Here is a 21926-nt window from a genome sequence, read left to right on the forward strand (position 1 = left end):
GCATGTTTGCATATGGGCTTGTGGGAGGAGCAGGTCCTCTATGGTGAACACATGGCCATCACAAAAGAGCATGTTGTATTGTATCTAAGGTATATTGATGATTTATTTTTTGTTTGGAGGGGAACTGAGCAAAGCGCAAAGGATTTTGTGGAGACACTAAATGTTAATTGTCTTAACCTTGAATTCACATCATCAATCAGTGATAAGACAGTCTGCTTTTAGATGTGGAAATTAACAACAACAATAATATACTTTCCACTAAACTATTTAGAAAGCTGACTGCAGGCAACACCATTCTGCATGCCTCAAGCCACCATCCTTTACACCTTATTCGGAGCATCCCCTATGGGGAGATGCTTCGCATTAGGCGCATATGCAGCTCTGACTCTGATTGTGAAAGTGCACAGGAGGCTAGTAAACAGAGATTTCTAGCCAGAGGCTACCCCCTCAAACTAATTAAGGAGGCCATTCAGAAAACACGAGCCATACCTAGATTAAATGCACTGCTACCTAAATCGAGAAATGAGAAATTAGTGGAGGAATCACCCACATTTCAGTCGAGAATTATCCTTACTTACAATAGACAACATCAGGAATTAAGGAGAATCTTTAGCCGTAACTGGAATTCAATACAGGGCGATCCAGTTATTGGTAGTACCATCAACCCCAAACCGGCCATAACTTTTAGGAAAGCATTTTCCTTAAAGGATGGCTTGGTAAGTAGCAGTCCAGAATCGGCCCCAACAAATACGTGGTTGTCACAGGTGAAAGGTTTTAAGAAATGTGCAAACTGCAAAGCATGTAAATTTGGATGCAGCAAAACGCATTTTCTAAGTCCTTTTAAAACTATACCCATGGAGATTGGCAAAAGACTTTCATGCAAAACAGAATTTGCAATCTATATTCTGGAATGCCCCTGTGGACTTAAATATGTTGGCAGCACAAAGCTACCAGTCCACAAAAGGATTTTACAGCATATCAGGGCGATTTCCAACAAAGATCAGGCCTATCCCGTGGCGAGGCATTTTGAAGGGAAGCACACCAGTAACCCAGGCCTCCTCCAATACTATGTTATTGATACAGTTTTACCACTGAAACGAGGTGGCAACCGGGAGGCTAAGCTTAGGCTACTCGAAACTAGATACATTTTAGAGTTAGATACGAAGAATCCGAACGGTCTTAACTCTAGTGAGGACTTTTTTACATGCCTTTAGTCTCCACAAAAATAATGTATGTATCGACACCATCTACAGCCTTCAGACTATTGATTTTCCACTTTGAATCTCTCCTATTTTGTACTCTATGATGGGACACAGTATGGGCTCACAGGGTGTACGTGTACCCGCAGGAAGCTTGCGACAATATGTTTTTAACAGGAGTTTTTTTGTTATTTTCTCGCTTTTCCCTTTTGTTTTTCCATTCCCAGGTGGAGTTGGAGAACACTAGATAGAGGTACAATCCCAATAGGGGAAAAGGAGAAATCAATGAAATTAACATGATGTAAATATAGAAAATAATTAGAGATATATCTTTTTAAGAAGGCGTACTAACATAGTATGCAGAAAAAACTGTAAAATTATGTAACAAAAAATTCCCAATCTTAATATGTTAAGGTATTAACTGACAGTCTCTACAGAAGTGTAAAGTGGGGGGCAAATGATTGGATAGGGTAGAAATTACCTGTCCTTCAGTGACAAAATGAAATACAAGTATTTATACATCAACATCCGTTTGAATTGCCAGCAGGATTTTAGGGGATAGACTGAGAGGAGGTCACCAAGAAAGAAATTAAATCTAAGACCAATTGGCCCACTGGGGCGCAATCATGTTAAGAGATTACAAACTATCGTAGTGCGCAAGTAATTATTTAATTACACCTTGTTGAAAGCACAGATTTCTTTCATGCTACTAGGACATTTAAACAGTAGCAGTGGATGTATTAGAGAAAAACTTTTTTATGCATATAGTATTTATGTCATTAATTTATTTTTGATATGAAATTGTATATAAATATTTTCCTATGTTGTATATATGTACATAGTATATTCATATAATTATTTATTTGTAAATACGAGTATGAATTGTGAATCATCCACACTTGCGCACGATTATGCCTGTATTTTACACAATACGATTGAAACCATTGATATGTAGTAACTCTTTTATGTCCATGATAAGGTCATTTCCGGTGTTGTTTCCCCTTTAAATACTGCTATTCCCCACCACGTGTCATGTGATCAAGGCCCGAGTGGGGGCTGAAACGCGTCATGGCGGACTGGTACAGAGTGATATGAAATAAAGACTCAGTGATTGGCACCGAAGTTTTGGGTCCGTTCTTTCGTCTAACCAAGGCAGCAGCATTAGAGACGAATTTACATTCATATATATATATATGTAAATAAATATATGAATTCACTTGAATTGTATAGATAAACAAGTAAAATTTGTTTCCCAGAATACACAATATCACAAAGACAAGACTGAACATCATTCAAGCCTTACACCATTGCCTTATGAGGATGATAGCTTTACTGCTCATCTCCAAGAGTACCCACCTTTTCTATATGCTCTTAAAGTTGCAACTTGGCTGCTTTTTCAGAAACAGTGAGAAAATGGGACATTTTAGCTATGGGATTATAGATGAATGGTATGCAGATTTCTACAACATTATACTTTAAAAAGCTAATAGCGATGTAGATTGCTCAAGCACCCATGAGGGATAAGGCTACCCTGGGCATGACATATTTTTCATGATAGAGGAATATATCAGAAAAGGCAAATCAAAATGGTCTGGCTGTAAATTCTTTAGAATGAGGTTCTAGGGATAGAATGAGATTCTTCATTACCTTTTTTTGTTTAGGAGCATAGTATCAGCACAAACTTCTTCTATTTTGTTTTCCAAAGTGGTTTACAGTGTCACACTAGTTACCTAATACCTCGGACTGAACATTCACAGTTCTGGATCTCTATAAAACTTAAAACACCCAGAAGAATACTTTATTTTAGGTGAACACTCGCTTAATCTGTCCCTCCTTACAATCTCTTTTTGTGCGATTTATGGCCTTCATAAATAACAGTTTAGGTTCAGTTTGTTACTGGGATCCTTCTGCAACTACTTTTCTGGAGCTAATCTTCTGACCTAAGCTTGTAAGGTTTTTAACTCCTCCTGAAAAGCATGCTTTGTATGTATTCAATCTATTTTCTTTGTTGAGAAACACATTTTATTTTATTATTAGCAAAACAACAAGTCACATCAGCTGTCCTCAAAAAGCCCCAAACAGCATCACTTCAAATCAGGAGCGGAGCCATTATGATAGTTAAAGCATCACACGGGGAAATAACAATCTTTTATGTGCAATATGATAACAACAACAAAGCACCCATATCCAAAGCCCCAAACCATTTACCCCAAACCTTTGCAAGCTTAGCAGGCCAGGCACTGTGCCTCGTACACTGCATTCTCCTGTTGAGCACACCAGTCTACTCCTTGTACTCATGTCAACAATTTCTGGGGCCTGGGTGCCTTCTAGTGAGGAGCAATATCTCTTTTAGACACCACAAGGGAGGTGCCCAGCAGATCCCGGTTGGTCTGGGTGCCCTCTCCCCCTCATACACTCCCAGCAGCATCAATCAAGGGAAGAGTTCGAGTGTCAGGCCCAAAACATTCAAAAGCTCGGCCAACGCTGCCTCCCAGTAACGTGCTATTATGGGGCAAGACCATACCATATGAAAGAAATCTGCAGGAGTGTGAGAGCATCGACCACAGGTGGGGCTGTTTTAAAATCCTGCTAGAAACAGCATGTATGGGGTGAGGTATGCACGGTTTAAGTAGTATGTCTGCACCAAGTGAAGCCTGGAAGAGACTGTAAGGACTCCGGAAGCCATTAATCTGTCCAACCAATCCTCCTCTTCCAAAGGACCATGCCAATTCTCCCAGTGGGTTTCAAGAGCATGTACGGTCTTGGGGGTGTTAATGGTCAAGGTGTGATAAATCTGGGAGACACCTCCCTTACCCTAGGCCCCCATCATTAAATTGGTTTTGGTAGGGCTGAATTCTGGGATAGGTGTATCTGGGGGATATGCACTCATAAGGCGTGGCGCTACTACAGAAATGTGTGAAATTGTGTTTGTATAATGCGTATGTCTGCTGGAGCTCCTGGAAGGAGGCCATATGTGTGCCTTCCCAGATATCACAGAAGAGAGTGATAGCGATGGCATTTCACCAAGTGAACTCCTCTAACGCCACTACCTCCCCCAACCATGTGCCTTGCCAGAAAGGAGTGTGTTGAGTGACCTTCTTCCACCATCCTGCGTACTATAGTGCAGCCCTCCACCCACAGAACATAAGCTGAGTCACTTCTGGAAGCGCTCTTGGGATGGCGCAGCCATAGTGCAGTTCCATAATTCATGGAAATCCTATTGTGGCAAGTTCCTGCTAATTGGCCGCATCCGACCATCCACCACTGAGACATTAGTTAATGATCAAGAGGTGGGGCACTAGATAATATAAGATGACCATACCCAGGCCTCCGTCGCAAGATGTGAGTTGACAGATAGAGAAGAAAGACAGAAAGGAGACAGCCAGTGAGTGTATCTCTTTGAACCAATGATGAGCGATACCGTGGGGAAAACTTTGGAAACAGGGCAGTACCATCATTTTGTAGAGGGCTAATCTTCCCATGGCATTCATTGGCAATGTCAGCTTTGACCTTGCGGGTGAAAGGGGTGATGTTGAGAGAACATGCTAGGGCTGGGCCAAGAGCCACTTGGGTGCCCAGATACCAGAAACTAAAGTGGCGGATTGGGATAGATGTTTGCCAATCCACACAGTCTCACTAGAGCACTAGTGGTATGAGAATCAATTGCAACGTGTTGACAGTCAATCACGAAGCCTCTTCAAAAAGCTGTAGGATTCAGAGACATTGAGGGCCACTGTCCGGTGGGTTCAAAAGATACAGCAGCATTTCATCTGTGTAGAGTGCAATGTGGTCTTTGTGTCCTGTGCAGGCGCTGCAAATAGTGCCTCTCACTTTGAGCGGGCATGAATCCGCATTGGTCCGGATGGATTAATGACCAGAGATCTTGTCGTAGGCGATTGCCCAGCACGGTTGCAAAGATTTTAACATCCCCTTTGATAAGAGAGATAGGCTGGTAATCGGCACAGGAGGTGGATGGTGGCTGCTTTTTTGGTATGACCACTATAGTGGCTTCATCGAAGTCTCTGGGGAGAAAACCCACCCATGCTGCTTCCTTATAGAGGTCTAATAAATGACGAGCTAGGATTTCTTTACATTATGAATCAAATTCCATCGGGTAGCCTTCTGGGCCCAGCATTTTACCAGGCCTCATCACCAAATCTGTGTCACCAATTTCTTTGAGAGTAATGGGCTGTTCTAGCTCTAGCTGTTCAGCTCTAGAGAGGCTTAACAGGGGTATCTCATCAAGGTGAGGGGGCGGTCTTTCCAGAATCAGGACGAGGGGCAGCCTTGTGCAGGTTTGGATAGTAGTCTGTAAGCACTTATATCAATATCTAGGGAAGAGCGATGCATGCATCCCTGTATGTTTGCTATCTCAGGTATGATACATCTGGCCAGGGGGTCGGGAACCAGCCAAAATACAACTTGCTATTTTTGTCCCCCACCCATGCACCCGTGCAGTGGACGGCCCACCAGATTTGCTTTGCTGCTTCTAGCGAGTGGACCCTGATCGCCTCTCAAAGCAAGGTCAGTTCCCTGGCAATCGCACTGTGGTTAAATTCGGAGAGCGGCATCCCTAGGTGAAGAGGATGAGCTTCAAGTTAGGTAACTCAATCATATTGAACTTTTTCTTTCAGCCATAGGAGAGTTTTGGTGTGTCCCTGAATAGTAACCATACATGCTGCCCAGAGAGTACCTGTTGAACGGACCAACCCTGTGTGGAAATACACCACCATTTCGCACCTCAAATTGTGGCTGTATGCCGTATTTTGAAGTGTTGAGTCGCCACACAGGATGTCGGGTAGAGTCTGGTGTACCGAGAAAAAGGGCATAGCCGGAGTTTCCAAGTGAGAGTATCTGCAAATGTAAATCTGATAAAACTTCAGTAGCCAGCGGAAGAAGCATATCTATGCATGCATGAGTAGGATGTGCAGCAAAGGTATGTGTATGTTGCTTCTGCCAAGGATTCCAAGTTCTCCACATATTGCATAAACCTAGGGTGGTTACCCATTTGTGTGGGGAATTGGCTCTTTGGCACCAAGCATCTGATGGGGGGCCACTGGAGTCCATTGCAGGGTCTAGGACCACATAAACACTGCCCTCTATGACTGTGAGACCCGGAAGCCATTGTGCTATAACCCCGAGGAGTGTCTCTAAGAAGGAGATCAGCACTGTAGGGAGGCAGAGTATGTTGAACGAGTAGCTCTCCATCATACATGTTAGGGAAAAGTAATGACCCTTGGGATCTGTCCAGATCTGGGCAACCACCGAAGGGAATGTACAGCGCAGCAAGATTAACACCCTGTGGGACCACCACACATACCCAACATGGTGGACTCTATCAAACCCTTGCCACACCAGAAATGTACTTTTTGTACCCATCAGGTGCGTCTCCTGAGGCATTAGGATGGAAAGGAGTTATCGTTGGGCATACCATAGCATCATAGAGGGCTTGATCCTGTCTAAGAGATTGTTTATGTTCCAGGACATACCACTCTAAGAAGCCATGGGAAGATTGGAGACATGATTTCCATAAAATTGAAGGGTTCACTGACTGCATGGGAGGGGCCGAGTGCTGAACATGATACATTTGTGTTTGGGTATATTGAAGCCATAGGTGGATGGGTGGTGAGAGGACTTTGTGACCTATAAGAAAAAAGAACCAAGAGGCATGCAGCAAAACGAAACCATAGAAACAGCGGAAATCCTAATTCCCCTACCCCATACTCCCCCCAAGAAGCATCTGTTGCCCAATAATATGTTTCCCAATTTATAACCACTTTGTCATAGACAGGCGTGGAGTGGTGGACATCTCCAGAGTGTAGGAAGGATACTGTTTGGTGCATGCCCCCATGCAAGCGACCATAAGCTACACAGTCAGCTGCAAGTTGGGTCAAATCCAGGCCTGGGACTCAAAAGGGCTTCACATGTTGTATCTAGATGGGAAAAGGTGTCTGGCTCAGTCGTTCATCAACTTGATGTGAAGCATGGGGGTCCCTGCCAGTCCTGGAAGGTTGTTCTGATTGTGTTGGTGGTGGTGCTGAGGAGCCAGAGCTTGGCAAGGGTGATGCAGCCTGCATATTATGCCTCACAAGGTGAGATCCAGTATGGACCAGTCTCCAGTGTTTGCCCACCCCTGCCTCGGATGTCTGGCTAGTTGATGGGGGGGGGAGATCGGGCGGCCTCATGTGTCACTTTGAGGCGTGCTGGGAACAATAGTGCATAAGACAGTTGATGGGCTCGGAGTTTCTGTTTGACAGATTTGTAGGACATGCGTCTGGCCTGGAAATCTCAGTGTTTTCGGGAAAAATTAAGATTTCTGAGTTCTGATATCAGAGGTCTTGGTGCGCTCAAGCTTCACGCAGGATAGATTCTCTGTCCTTAAAGTTAAAATCCTCACTATCATAGGCCCATGTGAAGCCCCCAGAAGTGGTTTAGGATTGATTGCTCTGTGGGCTTGTTCCACCCCAAACCAGGGAGAACATTTATCATCCAGCACTCAAAATGTGGGCCATTCCTCCAAGAATTAAGCTGGTTGAGTGGGCTTGGCATCCTCTGTAAAGCCCAAAAAATACAGATTTTTGTGCCTGGAGCGAATTTCTGCATCCTCTGCTCGATGGTTACATTTACTTCCGACCCATCCCCCTGCTCCCATTCCCGGCAAAAGTGACTGAGAAGATTGTCAACAAACAGCTGACCCGCTACCTTCCCAATCCGGTTTTCGCAGCAAGCACAGCACCGAGACCGCCCTCATCGTCGCCACTGACGACATCAGGACCCTGATGGACAAAGGAGAAACAGCCGCCCTCATCCTCCTGGACCTATCAGCAGCCTTTGACACGGTCTGCCACCGCACCCTATCAGCACGCCTCCATGACGCCGGTATCCAAGAGAAGGCCCTGGCCTGGACCACATCCTTCCTCTCCGGCACAACCCAGAGCGTCCGCCTCCCACCCTTCCACTCCAAAACCACCGAGATCATCTGCGGAATCCCACAGGGATCCTCCCTCAGCCCGACGCTGTTCAATATCTACATGGCACCTCTCGCCCACGTCGCACAACAACATAACCTCAACTTCATCTCCTACGCCGACGACACCCAGCTGACCATATCCCTCACCGAAGACCCCCACACCGCCAAAGCCAACCTCAACAGAGGAATGAAGGCCGTAGCCGACTGGATGAAGGACAGCAGACTGAAGCTGAACTCAGACAAGACGGAGGTCCTCATTCTCGGACCCACCCCATCAGCCTGGGCCGACTCTTGGTGGCCCACATCGCTAGGCACAGCCCCGGAACCCACGGACCACGCACGCAACCTGGGGGTCATCTTCGACTCCACTCTCTCCATGACCAGGCAAGTCAACGCCGTCTCTACATCCTGCTTCAACACCCTCCGTATGCTCCACAGGATCTTCAAATGGATCTCCCTCGACACGAGAAAAACCGTCACCCAGGCCCTCATCACCAACAGACTCGACTACGGGAACGCCCTCTACTCAGGAACAACAAACAAGCTCCTGAGACGACTCCAATGTATCCAGAACGCCTCGGCCCGACTCATCCTCGACGTCCCCTGCCGCAGCCACATCACACCCGACCTGAGAGGCCTGCACTGGCTCCCCGTCAACAAAAGGATCACCTTCAAACTCCTCATCCACGCACACAAAGCACTTCACAACACCGGACCCACTTACCTCAACAACCGACTCAGCTTCCACACTCCCACCCGAAGCCTTCGCTCAGCCATCCTCGCCCTCGCCACAGTCCCCCGCATCAGGAAAACTACCGCCGGCGGCAGATCCTTCTCCTACCTCGCCGCCAAGACCTGGAACACTCTCCCCACCATCCTACGACAGACCCAGGACCTGCTGGCCTTCAGAAGACTCCTCAAGACCTGGCTCTTAGATTAGTAGCGGCCCCCCCTACCCAGCGCCTTGAGACCCTTTCGGGTATGTAGCGTGCTTTACAAATGCAGTGATTGATTGATTGATTGATTGATTGATTGATTGATTGATTGAGTGTGGAGGCAAGCGACCTTGGTCTTAAGGTCAGATACCTCATCTTCAACCATGGAGAGACGTCCCTCTGCTTCTGTTATGTGGCTGGTTGCATTCCGTAGGTCTCCTATTTTCATCTCAACTGGGGCCTATGTGGCATGGATGGCCTGTAACTTTTACCAAGACCTCCTTCTGCAGATGTGTTTTTGTCTGAAGCATTCCCCGCTGTCGCCCCAGCCGGAGTGGTGAACTGGTCGATGCACGGCTGGGAGGGATGGAGTTTTCCACCCATATCTTTCCCCATGTTGAATTTAAGTGAGTAAGACAGTTGTGTACAGGCCCCGGCCCGCTTGTTACGAACTATAGCAGCATGAGCAGCCAACCTCAGTTGGGTCGCTGCTTGGAACTGTAGAGAATAGAGATGCTGGACGAAGAGCACAGCGTCTCGCTATGTATCTGAGCCACTGTGCAGTAGGGGGACCGGGGCCTATGTCAAGTGACCCCTAGTCTTGGAACCTCAACTCCCTGGTGCATTTTCCACTTGCCACAAAATCCCCTCAACCATCTCAACCATGCCTATTCACTTTCATGCTGCTCAGATAAGCATTGGGGTTTGGGCGCAGGAACAACTGAGACATGCTTGCAGTGGCAAGTATCTAAGGCAACTCTGCCCCGGTTTCAGGTACCACAAGTGAGCAGCAGAGAATGATTCACGTCTGGGGAGAGTAAAGTATGGAATCCCCTCAAAAGGCATAGAGGGCTGGTCCAGTTACTGCAGATAACCCCAGTGAAGAAAGGAGGGGAAAGACCCACGTGGCCTTAGGGCACCTCAGCGGCGTTACTATAGCGTCTTGGGTGGTACCTCACCATGAGGGGAAGAGGCAGGATAGGGTAAAAAACAATCCAGCCCTTAATATATTGTCCATCAGGCATTGGACATCATCAATATAGCACAGGGACCCAGGCTAGGCAACAAAGCGGGCGCCTGAAAGTTTTGGCCAGAGAACAAGGTCCGCCTCCCCACCCATGCTTCTCACCACCAGATCAGTGTGATGATGTAATGCAAAGCCCCACTCCAAGGAGGCACTATTGGAACTCCGGGAGTGAGGGGCAGCAGCAGATTTGCAGGGTGGGCCACCTTGGCCCCAATTGGCAACTAGGGAGCCAGGCCGAAAGCCAGCTAGGCCGCCACTGAGGCCCTAGAGTCACCTATATAGGCCAGAGGGTGGTAAGCGGATCTGAAGTCCTCATGAGCAGAAAAATAAATGGCGGCGCTGGCCCCACAGCCCGAAGCAGCAGTTGGCAACTGGGAATCCACGCCAACCATGAGTTCCCTGGGACTCCCAAAGTGGCCAGGTGAGTAGGGAAAAGAGAAACAAAGGCCCAGGCCCCCATGCCGAATGTGAGCACCCCTGTCCAGACACCCCCGGCAACTACCAGAGGAGGGCTCCTTGAGCCTGTGCCGCATTGTATGTGCCATGCTGGGTCTTTGTTAGAGTGGTTCATCAGAGCCTTCACGTCAACCGACAGCACAGACCATTGACTCCAAGGCAGTGCTGCTGTCTATTAGGCATTGCGGGCAGATGACGTGGTGGTGAGCAGATCACCTCTCATCAATAAGGGCCGGAGGCTCGACCCCAGCACATATCTGCCATCTTGGGTGCCATTAGAGACTCGGCTGCATTGGCCACCGCTGTGTCGATGATTTACTGCACACCTACCATGGGGTCAGGGAAGTTGTGGGGGCTACCAAGACAGTTGCTGGCTTACAGAAGGAAGTACATCGAGGTGAATGGTGGCAGATGACGGAGGGGTGCAGAGCAGTCTTAGAGTGCGATTGCCATCTTGAGGACCCAAGCCATGCCGCCTCAATCTATTATATTTCTGATATTTTCCTGGTGCAAAATCATCATTGATCATTGTCGTAGTATGATTGTATGAATTCATCATATTCCCAATTCTATCATCTGATGAGCCTTTATGATGATCCTTACATAGAAACTGAAATACATTTTCTTCATTTTGTTTTTTATGACTCAAATAATTAACCAAAGAGGGTTTTACTTGTGCTTTATTAGACAATCCCCAACATCTGAAAGGTACACATTTTATGTGTACCCAATCTAAAGGAGGTATATGGAAATGCCCTACAACAACAGCATCCCGTCCAGGATATGTCACTTTTCATGGACACTATGCCTTGAGTTCTGTATGAATTTGTTTTTGTCAAGGATCCAGTCCTCCTCGTATAGTTACCTGAGAGCCAATTTGCTGGAAATAAACATTTATCTAGAATTGATTTAAATTTAGATTGTGAATTTAGGCAAATGCTTATGATTGCAAGTGAAATGGAATGAGATCCCAAGGAGATGAGAAATTATTTACAAGCGCCATGCACCCTAGCCAAAGCCATTTCAGCTAAATAATAGCAGCAGTAAAATCTCACATTACAGTGAGTGCAGCAAGCCTAGACATGATTACAATTGCAGCTTTGACGAAGCTAAATACTATTAAGGGGTAGGATAGGAAACTGACATCCTCTTATGCCACAGTGCCATCTCACAGCCCGAAGAAACCTAAATCGCTGAGCAAATAGGTTCTGCTTACCTATTGACTTTGTATGTGTCCTGGTGTTCAACTATGACTTATGTGGCATCCAGGAAAGCTAGAAAATGATATTCATCAGCCCATGCATGCATCACAGCAAATCATAAATGAGGCACAGAGAGACAACACATTGTAAGTGGTAAATACAGGAAACCCTCCACTATCAAAATGTATTTAAGAAAAGCAGAGATCAATATTAATTCCTCTGTATAAAACCTACATGCAAATATTAGCATAGTTCAGCAAAAATGATAAATCAGATGACTAATATAGGACCCAATAGATTCCCACTCAGGTGCGATTCTCTGGCCCAAGCATAACACACGGCTTACAATTCAAGACAGAAGATTGAATTTAGGTGGCTAAGTTGATGGTGCACACAATTGTAAAAACTTCAAAACCAGTCTTTATGAAGGAACAGGTTATTTCCCCCAAAAGTTGTCAACTGTGACAGCACACCAGGCATTCAATACCAAGCTAGTGTCATGGTTTTGAAGCAGTTAAAGATTATGAATCAAAAACATTGATAGGTCTAAATACTGAGGGGCAGATTTACTACTTCTGGCGCATCTCTGCTAATCAGCAGGGATGCGACAGAAGAGTTGCGACGCATCTGCTCACCTGTGCACCACCACTGATGCATCGCATTTACAATGCAGCGCACCGTGGCGCACGGAGGGGCAGATGCGTGTCGCATCCCCGGCGGAAAGGCGGTGCGTTGCTGGAGCCGCGTCGCAAGCACGACGCAGCTCCAGCAAGGCTCGGGGTGCCCCTATTCCCAACATGCTGCATCAAATCTTATGCCTGCTTCAGGGTTTTGACGCAGCATGGCCGTAAAAGTGACTGAGTGAAATCTTGCAGTTTTCACTCAGCCACTTTTAGGAGGTGTTCCCCCTGTCCTGGAATGCCCACATGAGGCGCAGGGCTTTACAACGTGATGCATCTCCCTAGATGCGTCACGTTGTAAATACCCCGCAGCATGGCGCTGCCTTTGCGCTGCCGCTGCGTCACAAAAGTGACGCAACGGCGGCGCAAATCTGCCGTACGGGGCTTGTAAATCTGCCCCTGAGATTTAACATCTTCTAGCTCAGATCTAGTGGCATTAAATACAGTGTGTTATTTCAGACTCTTCCTAAGGAAAGAAAGACCTTTCCTCAAGTGATGGAAATAGAGGCAACTGGTGGTTACTATCCTGATGGGCGACATAGAACAATTAGTCAATACATCACTTTTAATGGTTTGTTAATGTTACACAATTGATTTGGTTTTGGTTTTGGATTGGTTGATTGATTGAATACACAGTCCAAGATGACTGAACTGCATTAAGAGAGATAACACAAGGGCCCATTTACTGGTAGTTTTCATCTATTTACGTGGGGGGGGCTGCAGGAGCCTACCTTAATAGCCTCAGTTTTTGCTGGTCTTAAAATTACCCAACCTTTTCCTAGATGTGCCTCATGCACTGTTTGAACTGAGTCATCACCAACATATCTCCCTCCAGATTATTAACATGGTGAGTGTTTTTAGTCTAGTCTTAGCCCCTTTGAATGGATGAGATTAGACAGGGCTTCCATACAGATATTGATGAGATTATGTGTTAGAGAGCAGCATTTGTGGATTCCAGAGGGAGGGTAGCAAAAGATAAAGGAACATGTGAAAACAAGTGATATTGATCTATAAGAAAGGGACTAAAGCACTGTGGGCTCAATTTGTGATTTCAACTGTCAATAGTGCATTCAAAAGGATGAAGTGGTCAACAGCACTCAACACTGAAGACAGGTCGAGGAGAATCATGCTACTTACAACATCATTATCTACCTCTATTGTGAGGCCACCCAGGCAAACGAGCGGCTATGACTTGGTACATTTTCCTGATTGTAAGTCACCCTGTGAGTCATTTACAAAGATGAAAGCTTCACTTTAAGTTGACATACCATACTGCCTTCTTGGACCATAGTAGCCACATGTGGAAGAGAGATGGGTCAACAGTTGCACACCTCAACAATGCTGCTTCAGTCTGTTTTACAATGGGGATTACGTGATCAGGTATAAATTAGCCAGGGTCATCTGATTGATTAAAAGAGAGAATTGAATGCTGGGTAATGTAACTTCAGGATATTGACTCATATGAAGATTGGAAAGACAGACACATTTGAATAAAAAAAAACCTCAGAAAGTTCGACAACAGACATGAAGGAATAACGGAAAGAGCAATGGTGCAAGGGTGCCTGTTTTACAGGCAGGGTTGTTTTGTGGAGGAAGAAACAATTTCCTGCACAAAAACAATCCTCAGAGCCATTTTCCTCTTTTTGCGTGTGCTGCAAAATGCATTATCCGGTATTTGGACCTATCAATGTTTTTGCAAAATGCAGCACACATAGAAAGATGAACAACGAGGAGAGATAACGATATTAATCTTGGGATGATGCATTCCCAAGTTTACATGGCTTAGTAAATCTGTGATGCACCAAAAACCATAGGTGCATGTGTGAACACCCACGTCCCACCAATGGAAAATGCTCGCAATGCAGAGCAATGCAAGGCAGTGGTTTGCGCTACATTGCATTACTCCAGATTCACTAAGCCATGTAGGTCCATGCAAAGTGGTTTAGTGCGGCTTAGTGATTCTGACTGCAGGGCTTGAGTTGCCTTGAGTCACCTTGCATGATGCAACAGTGACGCAAGCCTTTGGTAAATCTGGGCCCAAGAGTTTTGGTTGATTGTATCAGAGACAAAAGTGTTTAAGATCTCACGTAATTTGTGAGATGATTTGATTGTACTAAAGAGATGGAGTGATGTTAAGTACTTAAAATATGATGCTGAAGCACAAACACAAAGTATACCTGTTGTCAGGCTAATTAGGCTTTACAGTGCTGAACACTGAATAGAAGAAGTGAATATTTGTCAGAGTGGTGATGCAGATTCGAGCTGAGGGGATTCTTATGGGTTATTCACTTGCAGTGCAAATTGATTGACTTAAAGCTGAATGTTTTCTACTTACTACTGAACACTAAGAGATATGTTATATAAAGTAAACTGGGATAGCAAATCTGTGTGTAATGCATTACCAGGGACAGTAGTAATCTGGTATTCCTGAAGGGCCATACTACTCTTTTCCTAGTACAGAACTGGTGGTATTTCTCTGATTTATCATTTTCTGAGTACCCTCTTCCTGTGAAAATGTTCTCTGAAAATTAAAGTATCAAAGTTTAATGCAACAATGACAAAAACAAATGTCATAAAATCTGCAGCTACAAATGCTAAACAAGACATCAATTAAAATATGCTCGTTAAGAGACAGAAAACACGTACATATATTATTATTAAGTTATTTCTATAACTGGGCAAAATTTAAATTACTCTGTAATTCACATAATTTCAAGAATTTCAAGTTATACTTGTGTCGAATTCCAGAAATTCTGTCATTACGCTACTTTGTGTAATTACCTGGGCTAAATTTCCGTTCCGCTCGCGGAAATTGCGATAATTTGACATTTTCGCGATCCGCGGAGAGCGCGAAAATGTCAACATTTCCGCATTCCGCAGCTTGGCGATAATTTGGTTCTTGCTCGCGCTGTAAAATAATACATTCTCGCATGCGCGTGATCGCCTTACCTGAATCCCCGCGTTCGCCGACTAGTTTTCCCGATCCGGTCACGTTCTCCACGAGATGTTGGATTGTTGGTAGCCATTTGCGCTGTCTCGCGACAGTTCGCGCCCGCAGTAACGTCATGCGTCGCGCGATCACGTCTTTCTTCTCGCGATCATGCACCGCGAGAAGAGTGAAAACAAGATGGCCGCGCCCGCAAGCAACCGCATGGGTAAGTTGGCGAGCCGTGAACACGCAGAAAATACCGCGAACGGGCGGGAAAAAAACTTCCGCATCTTCGCGAAATTTCCGCGTGTTTGCGGAGATTTTAAACATTTTCGCGATAATTTGCAAAAGTCGCTTTCGCAAATTCCGCCCACCCCTAGACATGTGCCTTTACCTAAAATGCACGGAACAACAGAACACAAGCAGCCGTTTTTCAAGGTTATTGTGCCTTTTTGCACCATTGCCTTAGAACAAAGAGAATTCTAGTGTCACAAAACGATGCAAGGACGCCTTTCATTCTAAAATATAGCACTAAATAGCTGATTTGTATTTTGTGTACTAAATCGCAAAATTGCATAATTTTAATGAAATTTGAAGTCATTATGTATAATCAACTTATGCGAATTTCATAGAGTCCTAAGTATTTTATCATCCAAAACTATTCTATATTTCGTTTTAAATGAATAGGAAAACCAATAGGTCTGTCATTGACTGAGAACCTTTGAATCTATCAATGGTTGTTTACATTTGTCACAGTTTTTGTACAACTTTAACGTTGGGGGAGCTGCTGGGAACTTGCCAATATATCAACAACAAACAATTAGTCTGTAAAAGAAAACAATGACAGAGTAGTCCCTGGCACTGAAGGAAACTACTTTGTGTGTGGATGTGTTGTTTGTGAAGGACCAGAATGCTATTACTCACAGTGAAATCAGTCAATGGCTGAAATGGGCAAGCCCATTTCCCCATGCAGTGTGCTGTAGTAACTGCAACGAAAATCTGAATAACACAACAACAGTCAAAAGGATGAAGAGGGCTTGAAGGAAGTCCCTGTCAGAAAGTATCTTATACATATAATTTTAGTAAAATCAAAGGGGCTCATTTATGAGCCCCTGCGTCACTTTTGTGCCACCGGTGCGTCACTTTTTGTGACGAACCAATGGCATAAAACATGCGCCATGTCGCGCCATATTAACGAAGTGACGCATCTAGGTAGATGCGTCACTTTATAAACCCCTGTATTACATTATACCTATGCCAGGTATAATGTATGCAGGGTGGGCGTACCCCCGCAAGAAAGGGTCGTAGGAGTGGCGCAGTGAAATCTATGAGATTTCGCTGCGCCACTACTAGGACGCCAATGCGTCAAAACCTAACGCTTGCCTCATAGAAGGCGTAAGGGTGACACAGGCCCTTTCACATGGGGCTTGCCCCATGTGAAAGGAACATTGCTGGAGTTGCGTCAGGCTTCCGACACAACTCCAGCAATGCGCCACTTTTTGCGCCGACAGATACGTCAGTTATACTGAGGTATCTGTCCTTCCTTGCGACATGATGCGTCATATTATAAATATGACGCATCATTGGTGTCGCACGGAGGGCGCACTGAGAAGTGACGCATCGCTGCTTTCACGCAGAGATGCGTCACTTCTCATAAATGAGGCTCAAAATGGCTAACGACAGACCTAATAAAAATGACTCATTCATTTGCTTTAAGTCGTACTGCACTTCTGATTATGCATTTTAGATGTCTAATGTATGTATGATATACATCTGAACAATGCTGGTCAGTCCTAGGAGGCATAGCAAATACTTATAATCACTGCGGAGTTAACATATGTCCTTTCAACGATACTTTTCGAATGAAACTGTATACACTCTATAATAAAAGTGTGCCTGTTCTACTGATTGCCTATTTCTTTTCTACCTGTTGCCGAATTGTGCTGGGGTATTTAAATATTGTAAAGAGAAAACAGCGCCGTGGCCATGCTCTCAATGGGGGGCGGATTCTAGGGCTATGAATGGAACAGACATGCAGTGAAACCATCCTTCTGTCCTAATGGACTCTGGAAGCTAACGCAGTACAAAGTACAACAACAAACGTAATTGGGTTATTAACCTCTCACAGGACACTTGGGCTGATCATGTTTGGTTCAAATCGAAATTACAGATAAGCGGGCGCCATTATGTGTTTCACTGCGAATCCCATTACAATGGATAATCCAATCAAGCGCAGGCTAATCCTTTTAAGAGACAAGATCGGATATTAACGTGCTATTCTGTTCCATTCACACCTTCTTATTAAGCTAGTAACTATATTTAAGGATAGTATATGCGTGAGATGATAAAAATAGCAGTATGCATAATGTCATTAAAGTAAAACTACTATAGCTAGGTGTGCAGTTGAAGTTCAGAAGCATGCTTGGTTTTCCATCTGCATAATGGTGTAGTATGCGCTTCCCATTGGGCTGCCGTTTTAAGGTGGTTTATGTTCACGGTATAGTCCACATCTCTCATATATATTTTTAATTTTGGCTGTTTGAATGTGAGGGGCCCCATTGCTAATGCTCCTTCAAAGTCATTTACAACATACGATCTTACATTATATATATGATGTATCTACTACTATTTTATGTTGGCACGATTAATGGGACAAGTCTAGTGTCCTTGTTTATTTATGTGCAGAATTTGGGGAAGGTGGTGCTGCTTGGGTTTTACTATCTTTGAGTGCAGCTTCAATTTGTGTCCCATTTCCAAAGTGGTCAGTAACTTATCTGTGGGGATTGGGCAACAAGATATTTCTCTTTTGTACCTGGCACACCCAGGAAGAGATACCAGAACTCTAAACTGCATTCAAGTGATCCAGAATAGAGAGGTGCTACAAGAGAGTAAAGGTGTTTCATAATGCAGGGTATTTATCAAGCACAAACATAGCTGGGGAGGAGTGGAGCGCTGTACATTATTGATAGGGAGACTAGAGCAGTGAGTGAACAATATAATTTAAGAACAGGGAGAATAGAGGCAAATTCCCTGTCCGATAAAAAATGGTCCCATCAACTCTCCCTAACTTCCTCAGCGTACCTGTGCACAAGTGCCATCATGAATATAAGTTAACACAGTCAGAGGATTGGAGGGGATACCCATATTAGAGAGCCCGGACATATTTTCTTAAATGGGACCAGGTCTGAGGCTGATTTGAGATCGATGAAGGCAACATGCATGCTGCCTCCACCTAGCGCCACAGTTTTCCAGTATAGTAACAGAAATCGGAAGACCTGGTCCATGGTGCCTACCTTCCTATGCGATCCTACTTGATAGGGTGATAGGGTGATAAGACATTATTATCATGAATCCAAAAAGAAGACAAGAATTTTGTTTTTATGAATGCAATCAATTAAGCTAATTAGCTTATAATTGTATGGCAGTGGTTTGTCTTCTTTCTTGTAGATGGGGATTACTTCTACTCCCTTCCAGGATTCTGTTATGGGATCTCTCCTTACATTGGCATTAGCTAGCAATAGTACACACTTTGACCAGTTCTGCCATCCTGTAGAAAGACATCAGCCGGAATGCCGTCTGGTCCCGGAGACCTACCTCTGGGTACTGCGTCTAGAGCAAAAGAGACATCTGCCAACCTGAAGGAGAGTTCAGGGACAGCGGCCAGGTTGTTGGAACAAGGAGCACTCTCTACAATTCCCGCAGGTGGATGTTAGATTTGAATGTACTATTGCCCCATTCCCCATGACGTATGCTGTGTTGTGTTAGCATTCATGTAGCTATTTCATATCGATCGCTATTGCAAATGTGTGTGTGTCCAGCTTTTCATAAAGTTGTGCAGGCAAAAGTTAGCATCTGAGACTCCATTTTCCTTTCCGGAGTCGCCATGTTACGCTGTAAGAAGAACTCGGCCTCCGTGCCCCCGCTCTCTGCTTGCGTTAGTAGAAGCTGCTTATCTCACCCAAGGTTGAAACCCAGATGCACGAAGAAAATAGTTTATTCAGCTTTGCAATACCTACCCATGGGCATCGTTATGCTCCCACACTAGAGAGATCTGATACCGAGTAAGATGGCCTTGGGAGCCTGATAACTTGTACCCATTCCGCAGGTGGTAGCTCGTCCCTCTGAGTCTTCTTTGTTCAGTTTTCTGCCCAAGCAGTATTTTTCAATAAGGGGCGACGTTCTGATAGGTGTTGGAATACTTATTTTGTTTTACCAAATGTTCTGAGGCCAGTCCTTCGACAGCTATCCCATGAGGCTGGTCAGACCGGGCTCCACTGCAGTGTATTGACTAATAAATGTGTTAGATTGTATTTTTCACTGTTATCCCGACTCTTCATTTTTGGTAAGGCCAAGAGGTGGTCGCGAGTGACTTCGGTGGCACATTTCGGTTCACTTCCTTCATTGGTGCCCAAACAGGGACTCCATCGGGCTGACTCATCTTGCCCAGAATCGGGTGAGGAGGTTGGGCCTCGTCCACTCAGATGGACGGATCGGGGATCCCCACATGACTGAGCTTAGTTCTTGCAGCTGCCCCGCCTGTCCGATCGGGCAGTGCCTAGCCCAGCGATCATCCCGGCTGGGGTCCTGAAAAGGAGAAACCCTTGGATCTGACTGTTTGGTCCGAGGAGTTGGTGGTGGAGAATAGCTTGGCTCGACCTGTGTGCACCAGGTGAGTTTGTTTTGTCTCTTGGTAATCATGGCGCCATCCTGAATGATCTTGAATATGGTGTGAGGACCTTTTGGCTTGTTTTGAACTTGGTGGGTCTGTGGACCCTTGAGACAGAGAGTGTTTGCAAACGCTCTGCGAGGCCACCTGCTGAATTAGGTTTACTCTTAAAAAGTCCTGGGGCTAGAACCTGTCTCCTTGTCTTGGTACAGTCTTCGGACTGTCTGGGGCATTCTCCGGACTGCCTTGTTTTGGTGCATTTTGTATGTGGCTGCCTGTTGGATTCCCATTGTTTGGTGGGTGGTTGGTTTTATGTGAACAGTGAATATGTCTGATTTTAAGATTCCTTGTCTGAGTACGTTGTGGTGTGGGGTTTGCTGCTGTTGTCCGCTTGAGGAGAGGCAACCTGCGCCTCCGGAAAGCACCCCGAATTTCGATATGTATACCAAGCACGGCATTGGCCCTATTATTTTTAGTCAATTCTGGCACAAATACACGAGGGACAATGCCGAGCTTCAGTGGCCACCGGCAGGCACCTTTGAGGAACAGAAATTGAATTATTTGCAGGATAAATTATTTGCCAGGAGAAGTAGGCAGTCAATGCTTGATTCACTCCAGGTCTGGCAGAAGGAAGCTAGGCAAAGGCGCATGCGAGCAGAGAAGGAGGCCTGGAAAGGAAAAATGACACAGAAAGCAGTAGCCTATGATAGAGAGAAAATAAACAGGGTATAGAGCGTGCAGATAGGAAATTTCTATTGCAATGTGATAAGTCCTATATCACCCGAGAGGAAGATGATGCCTTTGTAGATGAACTCTTAGAAGTCTGGCTCCCACCTCCTTACGCCCCACAGAGGATATACCCTGTTATTCCTACATCTCAATCCTCTGCCCCTCCTGTTTCTGCATCTGGCCCTTCTGTCTTTGACCTGGCTGCTTCACCTACAGCTCCACCTGTCCCCTCCCTGACTTCGCAAGCTGCGGGTGCAGTAGCTACAGGTCCTCTAGCTGCATCTGCTGTCCCCACTCATGTTTCTCCCCTTCTCTCACACCTTCAACGCAGTCATTGCTGACATTGGTGCGTGTCCCTTCATCCATTGTATCTTTCACAGACATTTCATCCCCGGCATCGTTGGGTGCTAGGACCCCAGTGCATGGGTTGGACGAGGGGATTTGGGCTGAAGCACGGGAACGAATGGGGCAGGTGCTGATTCGGTCAGATGTGGGGGACAAAGAGAAAAAGATGGTAGCTGATCATGCTTCACAGTGGGCACGGAGTCCAATCTACAGTGTAGAGGACGTGTGGAGGGAACTTCGAGAGTCCAGACGCACTTGCCGCCGCCTCAAAAAGGCCTGGAGGAACACCAAATCCACAGAAGCCCACAACAACTTCAGAGCCGCCACCAACGCCTACCACCAACTCATCAGAAAAACGAGGAAAAAAGCACTCAGCAGCAAAGAACTCTTCAACATCATCAAGGAGTTCGCCCAACTCAACAGCGAGTGCACAACATCCCTCCCTCACAAGACCCCTGCGACAAACTCAGCACCTTTTTCCACCACAAAATCAAGAGCATCTACAACAACTTCGACAAAGACAACCAACACACTGAACCCTCACCAACCACCCCCGACACACTGAAGCCAGCGATCGACAACTGGACAGCCCTCACGAAGACACACTGAAGATGATGAAGTCAATCCACTCTGGGGCCCCCACGGACCCCTGCCCCGAACACATTTTAAACGAGCTGCCAACACCATCGCACCCATGCTCAACCACACCATCAACCGCTCCCTGGCAACCGCCTCATTCCCTGATGACTGTAAACACGCTGAGATCAACCCCCTCCTGAAGAAACCCT

The sequence above is a fragment of the Triturus cristatus genome, chromosome 8 (genome assembly GCF_964204655.1).
Source record: "Triturus cristatus chromosome 8, aTriCri1.1, whole genome shotgun sequence".
NCBI classification, from domain to species: Eukaryota; Metazoa; Chordata; class Amphibia; order Caudata; family Salamandridae; genus Triturus; species Triturus cristatus.